Below are 13,299 nucleotides of genomic sequence, written 5' to 3'. Positions count from 1 at the left end.
GGGCAGAGGCGGAAGTGGGCTGAGAGAGCAGAAGCCAAAGAAGGCAGCAGGCAGCACAGGCCTCTAGTCGGGGTCCCAGGGACTTGGCCCCAGGCAGTTGGCAACCCACATCAACATTAAGCCCGCAGAGAACTTGGGTAAGAGGAAACAGACTCTAAACTTCTATGGTAATATTCTTTACACATCTGCTGACTTTGTTCATGCCAGTGAGTCAGAGAAAACCTTCAGACTTAAGTCACCAGCAGGTGGTCCCCACACATGGGGGATCCGCAGTGTGCAGACCGGAGTGGCTTATCAGTCTTTCCTTCGGCCTTGTATAAGTCGTGTTGGACTTTTCTTTTTTTAATTCCTGGAAGTGAAATGAAAACAATTGTACAGACACACACAGAGCACTATTGAATTATAAGGACAGATGGAATATAATCATGAAAACTCTTGGGAAAGAAATCTGCCTTGGTTAATGGAAGACAGCATTATTAACATATTTAACAGGCAGGGTTCAGACTTCTTCCAGAACATTTCTCGCTGATCTTTGATCCGGAGTATTTTGCCTGTATCTTGTTCCCATCCTGCTTTTATTTTAGATGATGCATTTGTTTCCTCCGGTGAAATTCCTCAGAGGCAGGAACAGTGTGGGGCCCACACCATGCCTCCCTGGGTATACAGGGAGCGTGGAGAGCCGCAGGCTGGCAGGGGCTAGGGTTCATGCCCTCGGACGCGGCAGCCGTGGCATCCAGCAGGACACAGCTCACCCACTCCCTGTTCCTAGGGAGGTGTCCCCGCCCGCGCGGCACGCTGTAGCGCGTGCGGCGCCAGCAGTGGCCGGCGTGTCAGTCTCCGCGGCGCGGCGCCCTCCCGGGGGAGCGGCGGCTGCAGGCGCGGGAGATGGCGCTGCGCTGCGGCCGCTGGGCGCGCAGCCTCCGGGGCGGCACCGTGCGCCTGGCAGGCTGCCTGGGAGCCGGCGCTCCTCGCTGCCTCCCTCTGCGAGGCGTGTGGATGCTTTCCTTCCCTCGAGGAAAACTTATATGAGGATTTTCTATTTTTTTTTTTTAACATTTCATTCCTTGGATTTTTTTTTTTTTTTTATTTAAGTGGCGGCGCTGAACGCGGTCCTTGCAGAGGCGGGCAGCACTTTCACTCCGGACCCCTACCTGGGAGCCCGAGCGCGACTCCAGCGCTGTCACAGCACCAGAAGCAGATGTGCGAGTCGGGAGCAGCACGTTGGCGGCTGTGCGCGGCTCTTCCTTGGCAAGGTTAGCTATTTTTGTTGGTTGTTTTTGAGGTGAAAATGCTCTGCTTTGACTAACATCATCTTCTGCATGGCTTCCACTTCTTGAAACCTTGATTGTTTTTATTTTAAAACAAATAATTCGAATTGTACTCATTAAAATGGGGGGTGGGGTGGGGAATATCATCCTGCTTTTTGGAGTAATACTTTCAGATGAATTGAGTTTTGTGTACAAAATCCTGTAGTATTTTACCATTTTGTAATTGCACCTGAATTTAAGACATGGAAATTTACAGGGGTTACCTCCTTTTCTTATTTATTTTTTATTTATTTATAGGCTCTTTTGCATTTCAAGGAGAGAAGTCTAAGTGATTTTTACCCAGGGGAGGAATAATGTAGATCCTAACCTTTTCTTATAGTTCCAGGTAAGTGAGTCTATTTAACATAGATGAATTAAAAAGCAAAGCTATGTTTGGTCAGAGTTGTATTCAGCATTCTGGATATGTTTGAAATGTGTTAAATTTCATTTATTTTCAATAACTTGATTAATGGCAAGACATTATTTCAAAATATTTCTTTTTCCAAGTAGCACAATTACTTTACTTTGAATCCTTTAATTCACTTTGTAAAGGATATAATCTACATTTAACTTACCCAACTTTTTTTGTTATTCATCTCAGACTGGCAAGTCAATAACATAGCTAGAAGAGCTACATAATTCTTCTTCTTTTTTTTAAAGTTCACTTAAGCAGAATTTTCCCCCTCCTTTTAGAAGTTGGGACAGAGTATTAAACTTTCTAAAATATTTACCCTACCTACAATCATATGGGTATCATAATTTTGACCATGCTACAAAATAATGATTTAAAGAAAGTCGTTTAGGAAATTGAAGAGTAATCTTTTTTTTTCTTTTCTAACTTACAATATCTCAGGGGCATACTTGCTAGAACTCTTTGAGAAGAGCCCCCTAATGGGTTATATGGTGAGTTTTTGGCTGAAGACAAATGTAAATTTCTGGAACATTGTTTCAATTCTGCTCTCATAACTTATAATTTTGAGAGTATTTTTTTTTGCAATAAGGTATTTTATTGCATCTGGCAGGACTAAACTTAAAAACGAAAACAAAACCAACACCTTTGGGACATCATTAGTGTTGAAATGCAACAGTCTGAATTGGGAAGTTGTATAGATGGTTCTCAACTTTAGCAGCACAATACTTTTTTTTTTTCATTTTCTCTAGAAATAATTCAGTAGACATAAAAATGAAAATAGGCAAGCTGTGTTCTGCATACACATACCTACAAAAAGTGTCCTTTGTCTTCCTTCTTCATTGAACAAATGTCTGTAGAGTTTTTATTCATGGTCCTGTGTGTTTTGCTATCCTGAGAAAGAGAAAAGAGTAGAAGTCAAATCATTTGGTTTGGCATTAATGAAATGCCTTCCACTAAAATGACAGGGTGTGCAATTTTAAGGGGGATGGCTTTTGAGTTACTAATAATAGAGAAAATATAAATAACTGTAACCAAAAGTTAAAATATAAGGAAAAATAGCTGAATAGTTCTTCACAAATTCTTTTCTGAGTAGCAAGTCAACTGACCAAGAGGCATAAGTGATTCAAGGGGCATGTGGAATTGTTTGTTCTCTTCTTGGATCTTGTGAAGTTTAATGTTTTTGAGAATGACTTGGAAGGTGTAAGAGCACAATGTCATTAGAGATCATAATTGTCCAAACCTTGAGATAATATTAGAAAAGAGTCAAAGTAAACTTAGAGAAGCAGCCAAGGGCTGATTGAGGTCTACTTGGGAAAAGGCAAAGCTACAGCATATTTATGGTCTGAAGTTAAGGTTTAGATTAGCAGGACAGGGCAATATTTGGTAGAAGAAAGGCAAGGCTGTACAGCGTAGGCTGAATTTGAGCGATAGTCATAAGGCTGTTGAATCCTAGTACAGAGACAGGAGACATTGCCAGGGAGCCAAAACTCCAGGGCATTGTGAGCTTGGAAAGGGATCCTTTTCCCTGGGACTGCACCTCACTTTTATGGACTCCAGTCTCGAACATTCTTCAGCAGTGTACCTCCCCCAGACCTGCAAGAAATCAAAGTGTAAATTGAAAACCTAGTGAGTGATTGTGTTCTCCCTCTGGTAGACCGATGTACCACACTGGCACGGGTTTGGTAACCATGGAATCCCAAGCAAGAGGAGTTCATTGCTTGATTCAAATATTTGCTAGCACTAGGCCTCAACAGTGTTGCAGTAGGGGTATCTTCCTGTCCTGCACACATACTTTAGAGAAACTGTATCAGCATGGTTGCTACTCAGTGAATTGCTATTCACCTTATTGTTAATCTTCATTCGGTAACTTGTGACAGCTCCTTAATGTGTTTCCTTCTTCTCTCTATCTTGAAAGGTATCCACATTCCCACATCCTTAGTTCCCTTCCTCCTGTCAAGGGAGAGATGTGCTTCTGTCTCAGGACTGTACCCGGTTCCCCGTACTTCTGGTCTCACTTGCTCTGATCTCCTTACCTTATGATCCCTTCCCTTCCTGCTCCTCCCTAACTCACGGAGACTGCATGGAGCTCTGTTGGTCTCCACATTCTTCTTTCTACCTGAAATACTTTCTCCTTACGGCTCCCCACAGAACTTGTCTTTTGAACTCACCTCCATAGCAATCCCCATAGTGAAGCAGGCGTTGCTTCATAGATGCTGCTTAGCCCTGAGAACCTGCCCCTGGCTCCTGAGAAGTGCCAAGTAAAGGAATGAATGGGGAGATGGATGGATGAACAATGGAGAAGTGAATAAAGGGGTGCCTCTCATTTCTGAAGGTGCTGCCTCTTATTATATCCCCCAGCCCCTTCTGGTTTCTTCTGCATGGCTCAGGCCATCACATTGTCACTACTGTTTGCAGGGTGGCCTTCTGAACACATCCTGGAGCAGCAGGCAGACCTTCTTTTTCATTTTGGTGGTCCAGCTCCTCCAGTAGCGTCTGGGAAGTAGAGATTTGTTTGTGGATACATAACCTTGTAGGTCCTTGCAGTTCTACAAGCTCATGAAACATGACTACCACATAACATAAAATGTAGCTGATCCAATCTTTGGGGGGAACAAAACAGGTGTTATAAGCACATACAGCCATATGCGATTTGACGACGTTTTCATTAACGATGATGGTGGTCCCATAAGATTATATCACCTAGTGACGTCATAGCTTCTCGGTTTGTATAAGTGCAGTCTGTGATATTTGGATAGGAATGATATCACCTAACGATGCATTTCTCAGAAGTTGTCCCTGTCCTAAAGCCACGGCATGCCTATACTAATAGAAAAATATAATGTAGTCTCTTTGGCAAGTTGCTTATATTTGAAAAGCCAAAGAATTAAACAGAGCGGCTTGTTTTTTATGAAGTGGACGTCTTTTGGACATGTTTTCAACTTTTAAGATATTTTCATTTGATGGAATGAGGTGCGACATAAAGTCTGTAAGCTTTTAATGAGTGTCGGCTTTGACCGCCTCAATTCTAATTTATACTCCTGAGCCACGGGTTTGTTTTCTGCAGTGGGGGCGATCCCAGGAGGATCGTGCTGGCACCAGAATGGGTATTTTCTCTGTGTGCTTTCTGGCAGGTTTTCATTTCTTCGTATTGATTGATACTTAATTAGGTCTTGTTTCTTGTCTTTCCTAATCGGGTTTAGGGCTCTGCTTATTGAGATACATTTTTCATACTTTTGTCTGAGTAAGTTGAGTTCATTTTTGTCTTCTAGCCTCCGCTTCAGCCTTCCCTATCCAGGGCCTCCCTCTCTCCTTACCCTCACTCAACCTCTCCTTCCTTCCCTGGGACTCAGCTCAGGCTGGGGCTGCAGGGGCCAAGGTGGGCATCTCTCCTGAGCCACAACCTGTGCTAGGCTGGTCCCTTGTGCCCCTCTGTTGCCTTATCTTCTCCCGTTGTCTGCAATTATTTACCTGTAGATAGCCTTTGACCATCATTGTCCCCAAAGGAGACATGGTCTCTGAATTTTTAGCACGAAGCACTTGTCCGTCCATAGTCGAATTCACTGACAAGTGCTGGATTGAGCTCTTGGTTTCTGAAACCCTCCTCATCACCTGGCAATACCAGCATTCCCATTTTCTGTCCCTGCCTTTCCTCTGCCTCTGCCTCCTTCGTTCTCTTTAACCTTGTGTTTTCTGGGCCACAGTGGAGGTGAGGGATTTGAACCCAGCCAATCTGACACTGGCAAGCCACACCTGCTTAGTTAAATAAAAATTTTGGAAGTAAGTCAAAGAAGGTGGAAGCAACCCCAGAGACCATTTTCAAATGAATGGATCGACACAACAGGTCTATCCATACAGTGGGATATTATTCAACATTAAAAAGCAAGGAAATTCTGATACATGCTATGATGTAGGTGAACCTTGAGGACATTGTGTTAAGTGAAATAAGCAATCACAAAAGGAAAAATTCTGTGTTTCCACTTACATGTGGGACCTAGAGTGGTCATACTTATGGAGACAAAGTAGCATAGGGTGGGAGAACAAGAGTGGGGAGAATGGTGGATTTGTTGGTTGGATAAAGAATTTCAGTTTAGCAAGATGAAAATGTTCTGGAAATTGGTTGCACAATAGTGAATGTATTTAGGATTACTGAACTGTGGACCATGAATTTATAATTATTCAGATGGTAAATTTTTTGAACTGTATACTTAAAAATGGCCAAGATGGTAAATTTTATGTTTTATATGTTTTACCACAATTAAATATAAAGTCAAAGTGCTTGCTTTTATAAGGATCATTATTATCCTTTAAAATGAGAAAAAAGTTGAAAAGAATTTCTTTGATTTGGGGACTTTTTATTCTTTGAGCTCCATTTCTCCTTTGCTCAGATATTTTTAAATATCACTTTTTATTTGAAAAACAAATAAATCTGTTTTTAAATTTAAATGTATTATGTATAAAAATAAACTGTATTTATATTGGTAAGATCTTTGGAATTTAATTTTAGACCTTGGTTATACCTTTTCTTATTGTTGCCTATTTTGGCAGTTAAAACCTGATTCAGAATTACTCATTTCCTAACTGTTTTTTTTTTTCCTCCAAAAAAAGATAATAGGATCTTATTGCTCATCCAGAAATACTTGTATGACACTTTAAAAATTACTTTCATGATTAAGAGCAGAAATCTTTGTTCTGTCACAAGCCGAGGGCCTGGCAAACTCCCGAGTTTGATTGGATTGCTCATGGAAGCCATCAACTGTCGTCTTTTTTGTTTTTCTCCCCCCTCATTACCCTCACAGACCTCTCTGATGGAAAACCATGACTCTAAAAGTGTACAACCCTCTAATGTGTGAAAGAGTGCAGTTTCAAAATGTTCAGCTGACTTTTTAGGTTCTCTTTCTACTCAAAGGTTCTGACCCACAGTTGTTATCTTTCTGAAGAATTTACAATGAAACTGGAATTGGACTAGGCAGGGACAGGTGAGCTGGGAGCCGAAAGAAGGTCCTGAGGGAGGAAGGTCTGGGCTGAGCATGCGGTGAACAGAGTAGGAGGGCAGGCAGAGGAAACGTACCTGCTGCAAATGTACTGCTGGTTTATAAAAATGTTACTTAGGTTTATAAACATTTTTACTAACACAATCATGTTGGCAAGCCTCCCTGAGAAAAATTAAACTCATCTCTTCTACTGGGCAAATATCTAATCCAAGCTGATACTTTATATCTTTTTCTGAATTTCTTTAAAAATATTCAGTAATCAGAAATAGGGCTTAATGTTTACACCTAAATGTTTCAATATAGTGCTACATATTTTCAATTCAGCAAACATACCAAGGCTTACAAGTGTTAAATGCACCATGTGGTTGCCATGTTCTAGTTACTGGATTAGAACCCAGGCTCAGGTGAAGGTCTCAGTCATCCACAGACAAGTGAGAAAAATAGGGTGTTGTTTTCAAAGAGCTGATGTTCCCTTTCAAAGAATAACTTGTACCTTAAGGTTCTGGCTTTTTTTCTTATTTATTGAAATTTAAAATTTCTTTTAGGATGGTTTGTTAATTACATTAATGATTGCTTTAAATTATATTTCTTGGCAAAATAAAATGTCATTTAGCATTCTTGGTTGCAAGAAACAAAAATCAACTAGTCTAAATTATGCAGAAAAGGAATTATTAGAAGTATTTTCCACAGAATTGAAGGGAAAGCTGGAAAATTAAAATCTCAGAATAAAAATTTGCAGCCAGGGATATTGGAATCATAAAATGTGTTTTCTAACTTTAGAAAACATGTGAATAGCCAACCATGTCTCAATGTACAGGTTATATGCCAAGGAGTAGAGGTCTTGATGGGTGGAGAAAAAAATTAAGTAAAAATTAAATGCCATCACATGATTTATAACATTTGAGTTTTATGATGACTTTTTCTTTAGGAAGGCAAATTAAAACTCTTACCTATAGCTTTGGAAAATTCACATCTGTCCCAATTTAGTTACATTAAAATGAGGAGTATATCTAGGTATAGATTTGCTAGGTTAATGTGGGCCTTTTGGTTATTTTTATGTTATATGGTCATTTACCTTTTTTTCCCCTAAAGTCCTTGTTGTGTGTTTCAGTCTCAGTGTTTTTGTTCATCTCATCATAATTTGACTCAAGGCATGTTAACTAATTTTTTGAGTACTTAGATTTGGTATCAGATTGCTATGGTTTGGATGGCTTTGTCCACCAGAGTTTCATGTGTTGGAAGCTCTGTCTTTGATGTGGCGATGTTTGGAGGCGATGGAACCTTTAAGAGGTGGGACCTAAGGGGAGGCTTTTAGGTCATTGGGGGCGTGTCTTGGGAAGGAACTAAAGTGATCCTTCTTGGACTCCTTGATTAGTTCTTGGTTGGCCATGCTCTGGCCCCTTTGGCTTCCTGTGAGGCAGTATGATCTCTCCCTCTTGCATGTGCTCCTGCCTGGTGCCATCCTCCATGAGATCCTCACCAGATCTGAACTGATGCTGGCACCATCCCTTGAAATTCCAGAACTCTGGACTAAGTAAACCTGTGCCTACAAGTGCTTTGGCTCAGGTGTTTGTCTATAGCAGCTGAGATTGATATACAGATTATGCATCTTAGGTGTTCCCCAACCTCTTCAATGCTTGACACCTTGACCATTGTCCTTGAAACTGTCAATTTTTTGGCTTATTTATATAATGTGATAATAAGCTCCTTTAGCAGTTCTCCTCCTACTTCTCTGGCTATTCTGTGTAGTCTCCTTTATAGATGTTCTCTAGCGCTTCAAGACTGTTCTCATCTATTTCATCTACATAGTTTCTTTTAGTCAAAGTAGTGAACTCTGATCCCTTAAGTGCTTACTGTACCCCCAGCTCACACTACTTCTCTGAACTGTGGACTCTGGGTCACGTTTACCACGTGTCCCTGACTCATTACATCTCTGCCTGGTTTCTTACTTTCCTTCCCACCTAGATCTACAAGCCAGAAGTCCAGATGTGTCCTCAACATCCCTTTTTATTTCATTCACCATGCTTACCTAGCCTGTTGCCAAGTGCTGTCTTCTACTTTCCATTTGTCTCTTCTGCTTTGCTACCATCTCTGGTTGGTTCAGGCCCTAACATCACTTTGCACTTGGACTCTACAATGCTCTCCTGAACTCAATCTTCCTGCAGTCACCTTCCTCCACCCCACCATCACAATGGCCTTTAAAGACTGCATCTGTGCTCATCCACTCCCTGGTCAGAATCTCCTCCAGGGTGACCTTGAAGGCTACTCATCCTCCCTCTTCCCTACTCTGCTGTTCAGCGATATGAAATCTACACAGTTCCCTAACACCGCTCCCCTCTCCCTTTAGCTGATGGCTTTGCTGTGACCTCTACCTGGGTTGTCTTTTCCAGCCTATTGGCTAGACCAGTTGCTACTTATTCTCAAAGACAGGCTTTGGAAGCCCTTCTTCCTGAACCCTTTCCCTGGGCTGACTTTCTGGGCTAATTTGCCCCTTTTGTGGCACTTAGCAGTGATGCTGTGGCCTTTTGGTTTTCTTGCTTTTCTTTCCCATCTGCTGGGATTTCTCAGTGTACTGGCTCCCATTGGGTACAGCCGTTTACATCCTCAGTGCCTAGCATGATGTCTGGCACACAGTAGGTACTCAACAAATGTTCAGTAAGTAGGTGATAAGGGTGTGGGTAGGGAGCAGAACCTCCTTCTGATAAGGGAGGTGGCGAAATGCTTGGAGCCTTCAGTCCACTTGAGCTGTCAGTCCACAGTGTCTGTTCTTCTTACCTCTTTGGCTTCAGGTCTGCCTTCCCTCTCAAGGGAAGGCTCTCATTTTTTTTCCCCCAAATAAATCATGGGAGAAACTGGAGATAAAAATGTACACGAATGAATGAAAACAATTCACGTTGAGAGAGTAAAAAGTGCATCAGAAAAAAAAAAAAAAAGAAGTAACTCTTGGTTATCCTGTTGGTTACACTTCTAGTTCCCTTATCAAATTGTTTCATGTCGGTTTGGGGAACAGAAACAGAAATCCATAGATACCAGTGAGTCTGCACTGTCAGTGTCTTCATGAGATGTACCCATGCAGTTTCCTCCCTTGGTGGCAGACCATGCTGTCATCTAGGAATTTCTACTTTAGTTTAGGGGCACATGTGGTGCCTACAGCCCTTTTCCCCTCTAGTTGTTGGGCATCTTGGTGGTGTGGTTATGGCAGAGCTCTCCCAGCCGAGAAGCATTGGCTTGACAAAGGCTCTAGAAACCTCAGCCACACCCTTATCGGTTCTGTGAGCCAGCTCATGTTATCAACCCCTTGCCCTTTTCCCACTGGAAAAGGAAGTGGAAGTTACCTTTTAAAGTTGTAAGGATTGAAATGAATGATTATGAAGTACCTGGCACGTAGTAGGTATTCAGTAAGTCATTATCAATACAATACATACAACATGACATACACTCTTGCACTTCTCTAAAGTGGAAAAAATATATATATTTGATAACTCCTTCCTCCCTTTTCCTTTACCAGGGTACATAATTGAAAACTGCAATTGCTTCTTAGTGGGTTAATTGATTAAACAACAAACCATGGTTTGGATATCAACCATGAGCAGATCTTGTTCTAGATGCTGGAGATTCAGGCAGGGATGACACAATCCTTTTCTTCAAGGAGCAGCCTGGAGGGAGAAACAGGGAAGAAACTGACATCTTGGGCACAAGGTGGAGAACAGGCATGAGGAAGAGGGACTTGGGAGCAGGAAGAGGGGCTTCTGGCCCCTCCTGGAGGGAAGGAGTACAGGAACCAGCCCCCAGAGTGATGCTTGAGCCAAAGTCTAGAAGGGTGTGGAGTAATTAGGGAGGCTGATGGGAGGAGCCGCAGACACCCTTTGATGCCAGGCATCCTTTTTCTCTGGGGTGAGTCTCTAGCTCATTTGATTTAAGATGAAAACTATTCTCCTTATTCATACCCTGTAGAGAAATCTGCAGCCTCCTTTAAAAGAACAAACCATTGTCCTTAAAGTATGGCTCTGGGGGCTGGAGGTTCCCAGCACCGGAAGAGTCAGCTGGGAGGTGCAGCCCACAGTGTGGTCTTTGGATCAACCTGCAGCAGGACACTGGCGTAACATTCAGGGTCCCCAAGCTCTACTCCACACCTGCAGAACAGAATCTCTGGGGAAGCTCTGTGTTGTGGTCAGCTCCCACAGGAGTGCCACACAGTGACGCCAACATGTCACTCCCAGGTGGCACACCTCTGCAGTCAGGGCTCCTTTTAGCTTCTTTGTTTCTTGCTTGACATCCTCAGTCCTCTTTGCTATGTGTCCTGTACTGTAGCACCTGCCACAGGCGGAGGCCTAAGGTTCCTTCACACAGTGAATTTGTAGTGAACTTCCTGTCACCAGACCTTGTATTTCTGACACATACCTTCTTGATCTGTGGTGCAAATATCCAGTTTACTTAAGCACTTGGCTTCTTGCATCTGTATAGGATTTTATTTTTTGATTTTTTTTTGGAAATATTGTCAAAGTATTAGAAAGTTGCAAAAAATAAGAATAGTGCAAAGAACACTCATACACCCTTGACCCAGATTGACCTATTGTTAATGTTTTGCAATATTTGTTTTTTATTTATGCTCTTTCTTTCTCCCTTTGACTCTTTCTCTCTAAAATATGTGTGTGTGTGTGTATGCATATATATGTGTACATACACTATTTATACACACATACAAAAATATATATCATAATATTTTTTCTGAACTATTTGAGAACAGGTTCATACATCATAAATTTAGTGTGTATTTCTTAAACATGAAGATATTCTCATGTACTAACAACAGTGCAGATATCAACATCAGTAAATTTAGCATCTATTTAATTTTATCTTATATATTCTTGTATATATTCTTGTCTTATAAATTTATTTCATAATGACCTTTATAGCATTTTCCCTCCAGCACAGAATGAGATACTGTATTTAGTTACTATGTCTCTTTATTCCTTTAATCTGAACATTTTCATAGCCTTTCTTTATCTTTCATGAAAAAGATGTGTTTGAAGAATATAAGCTTCTATTCTTTTAAAAAGTATCCCTGGGGGCTGGGTTGTGGATCAGTGGTAGAGGGCTCGTCTAGCATGGGTGAGGCACTGGGTTTGATCCTCAGAACCACACAAAAATAAATAAGTAAAAATAAAGGCATTGTGTCCACCTACAACTTAAAAAAAAAAAAGGATCCTTTGGCTGGGGTTGTGGCTCAGTGGTAGAGTGCTTGCCTCACCTATGTGAGGCTCTGGGTTTGATTCTCAGCATGACATATAAATAAATGAATAAAATAAAGGTCCATCAACAACTAAAAAATGTATTTTTTAGAATACAACAGACACTAGTATGGCAATATGTAAATCAATGGATGTGTAACTGATGTGATTCTGCAATCTGTATACGGGGTAAAAATGGGAGTTCATAACCCACTTGAATCAAAGTATGAAATATGATATATCAATAACTATATAATGTTTTGCACAACCAACAATAAAAATTAAAAAAAAAAGAATCAATGCATAAAAATAAATATGGTTTATTATCAAATGCTACTTGGAAGTAAAAACGGCAAAAATTCCATTCAAATAAAACTCACATTTAAATCTCAAAAAAAAAAAGAATCTTTTATTTTGGGCTGGAGGAGTAATTTTCTTGATTGGATGCAGGTTATACATTTCTGGCATGAAGTCTGCCTGAGTGGGGATGGATGTGTGCTTATCAGAGTATCACCTCTAGAGCACCTGGTGTCCATCTGTCCCTCGTTATGGTGACACAAAGTGATGTTCGATTTCTTCACTGTTATTATTTTTTTCCTTAAACTAATAAGAAGTTGCTTTTATTCTTCTCCCTTCCTTTTTGATACCTGTCAGTCAATTATGAGCCCACTGTGCAATTAGCCTTCTTAAAGTGTCTTCTGTATAGCTGGAAAGTCAGCTCAGAGGGAGTCTGCCACCTAATCTTACTCTGTGATGAGAGCTTCAGGTAGACAAATTGAAGATGCATGAATAAGCGACTAACAGGGAGCGAAAGTAGCCATCACTGATGTTTTCCAGAACGCTATGTTTTGTATCCTGGTGATTAATTCTGAAGAGCCCACCCTTTGAAGTTCATAATGAAAACATGCAATCTAGTGTCTGAATATGTACCCCTAGCTTTTAAGCAGTGTTTAGTGTACACGCCAGTTGTTCTTCTTCCACCCTTGAGTCCCCCCAAAACAAAAGTAGCAGCAGACCTTCCTGGTGGGGTGCAGCTCACCTGGTGGTCCTGACCCTTCTGCTGGTTGCAGGGTCTGCAGCTGTTGCTGCCGCTGTGACTCCACGAGGGTGAGTCTAGGAAGGGGTCTCTTTTTTTTCCAAATGTCAGCTCTTTCAAAAAGAAACCTTCCTATTATTTTGCTTTGTTTTGGAGACTGACCAAGAGATGTAGGTCAGAGGTTCTTCAGTGTTTTTAGTTCATGGTGCCATTAGCATCTCATTAATTTTTTTGTAGCACTCCCTTGACCCAAAGAAACAGCTAACAGTTTTTAAAATTAAGTAGTTAGGTTTGGCAGCTTGATTATTTCTGTCCTAACAAC

At 41.2% G+C, this 13,299-nt stretch overlaps 1 protein-coding gene across 1 annotated transcript in view; it reads left to right on the top strand.

Annotated features, from left to right (window-relative positions):
• Positions 1–13,299, top strand: part of Csgalnact1 (chondroitin sulfate N-acetylgalactosaminyltransferase 1) — a 313,956-nt gene that overhangs the window by 137,426 nt on the left and 163,231 nt on the right. The window contains exons 2-3 of the mRNA XM_027927004.3: positions 1,093–1,253; positions 1,566–1,653. The gene's annotated coding sequence lies outside the window, so the exon portion shown is untranslated. The remainder of the gene's footprint in view (positions 1–1,092; positions 1,254–1,565; positions 1,654–13,299) is intronic.

This window comes from Marmota flaviventris, chromosome 3, assembly GCF_047511675.1.
Source record: "Marmota flaviventris isolate mMarFla1 chromosome 3, mMarFla1.hap1, whole genome shotgun sequence".
NCBI classification, from domain to species: domain Eukaryota; kingdom Metazoa; phylum Chordata; class Mammalia; order Rodentia; family Sciuridae; genus Marmota; species Marmota flaviventris.
The sequence above is the reverse complement of the archived record's forward strand: the minus strand, read 5'-3'. Positions and strand labels throughout refer to the sequence as shown.